At 41.6% G+C, this 2,126-nt stretch overlaps 1 protein-coding gene across 2 annotated transcripts in view; it reads right to left on the bottom strand.

The window, feature by feature from the left end:
* The window catches only part of IL7R (interleukin 7 receptor), a 17,809-nt gene that overhangs the window by 13,228 nt on the left and 2,455 nt on the right, over positions 1 to 2,126 (bottom strand). The gene's annotated exons all lie outside the window — the stretch shown is intronic.

Here is a 2,126-nt window from a genome sequence, read left to right as displayed (position 1 = left end):
TAAGGGTAGCTGTCACATTACATAAGCCTCTTTCCTGAGTCAAGGAATTATCCTCGATCCCCTGCTCAGTCCTCTGCTACTCATTCCTCAGACAGGTCCTTGCCATGTAGGGCACCTGATGCACTGAGAAAAGTAATCATGGAATCAAAGAAAGCTTTGGGTTGGAAGGGATCTTAGAGATGATTTACTTTCACCCACCTTGGGCAGGAATGACAGCCACTGGATCAGTTTACTCGGGGCTCATTCAAACTGCCCTTGAACACTTTCAGGGATGGGGCATCTGCAACTTCTTGGGGCAGCTTGTTCCAGAGCTTCACTGCCCTCTAAGTACAGAATTTCTTCCTAACATCTAATCTAAATCTCTCTTTTCACAGTTAAAAACTGTTCCTCCTTGTCCTATTGCTATCTGCCGTGGGGCATCAGTGACTCAGACTCGCAAATGGAGTGGAGAAATGCCTGTTGAAAAATTTCCAATGGAAAATCCCTCCCAGAAAAAATAATGGTCAACTCTCTCATCTGTAGTCAGATTTTGAGTAAGAGAAGAAGTCCAGAAGTCAGTCAGAAATGCAGAGAAAAACACAAAAGAAGTGCAGGCAGAGGCTAGGAAGGGGACTGCTGCCACCAGCACCTGTGATGGGATAGGAGCATCTGATGCTGTGCTAATCCACGGGCAGATCTCTTCCCCCATGAGCTAAGACTCAGTGGCCATTTGTCACCATGAGCAACTGGTGCTAAGAAATTATCACTGGTCTTTTCAGCATAACTCAGGGACCCCAGATCTCCCTGAAGGACCACAAATACAGTGTCCTGTACCAGCATTGCTGCTTTGAGGGGAGAACCTGTGCAGCACAGACACAGACACAACAGATCCTGTACAAATCTGCTGCATTTAACCATCACATTCAAGACAGAGACACAGAGGTCAGCCCAACTCTCGTACAAGCCCTGCAGCAGTTTCACAGAGGTGACAGTCTTGTCCAGTGCAGCCGTGTGCCATAAGGGCAGACATACTTGTACAGAAATACATACCACATAGCGTTGCATATTTGTGGGTAAAAGTGCGTACATAAAAATGTAAGTGTTTTCAAAATTTGAGGGATACCAAGTAAGCTGAAATGAATCTGTTTAAAATAGAAAAAACCAATGTACCATATTTTGTATAGATATATACACCCAAAGCTGACATGCACAGATATGTCATGTTCTAAGCCTCTCTTAACATTTTACTTGCAACTACCAGGGACTTGCTTTATGCTCAAGGCAATACTAAAACTTAAAGATTAGGATGACTAATCTTCCTTTGTATAAGACTGCTTGGTGATCTCCATATATGCAAATTACATATACTGGATTTTTCATCAACACAAAAACCTGACAATCATCCTATTAATAAATGGCTTATATAAAAAAAAAATGCAATTATTCACTACTGATTTGCTGAAAAGTTACACAGATTATAATTAATTTTCTATCAGTCTAGTTGCAAAATAAAAAGAAAGAAAAAGTTTAGTCTTGCAGTTCAAACAGCCATTCAAGGTTTAACCAATACAGCGCAGCTCTGGTGCCACACTGGAAGGAAAGCTGACTTTACCTCTTAGAACATTCACATTGTGATTATATGGTTCCTTATTCATAGAAATAACATAATAACCATAGAATATATGATAATTAAACCTCAGGAACAGTGTTAAGCAAGCAACTTGAAATGCTATTTTTTCTGTGGTTTTTCCATGGGCTGACTAATTTTTGTCTGACATAAGTATGCACATAGTCTCAGCCTCACTTCTGCCCTAAACCTCAGAACCACCACGCACAAATGTGTTTGCTATATAAATGGTTTTTGTGAGTCTGACATGACTCACACTGCTAAGAACTCTTCACTCAGTTAAAAATTTACAAGGCCATTGTAATATTTGCCTTGAGAAGCCTAGACCAGGCAGAGTCATGAACCTGGCTCTGGTGGAATCAAGGCAGGGCTTGGGAAGGAGTGATTCTAAAGTGGGATAACAACTGCTTTCATAGCTACAGCCGTGGCAGATCCTTCACAGAAATTATTCTCTGTTGGGTTTGGGCAGCATCCAGCAGGATGGTTCAAACCACAGCAGGGATCTCAGGAACCTTTATGA

This window comes from Corvus brachyrhynchos, unplaced genomic scaffold (genome assembly GCF_000691975.1).
Source record: "Corvus brachyrhynchos isolate BGI_N302 unplaced genomic scaffold, ASM69197v1 scaffold42, whole genome shotgun sequence".
Taxonomy (NCBI): domain Eukaryota; kingdom Metazoa; phylum Chordata; class Aves; order Passeriformes; family Corvidae; genus Corvus; species Corvus brachyrhynchos.
This window is presented reverse-complemented; position numbering and strand designations above follow the sequence as displayed.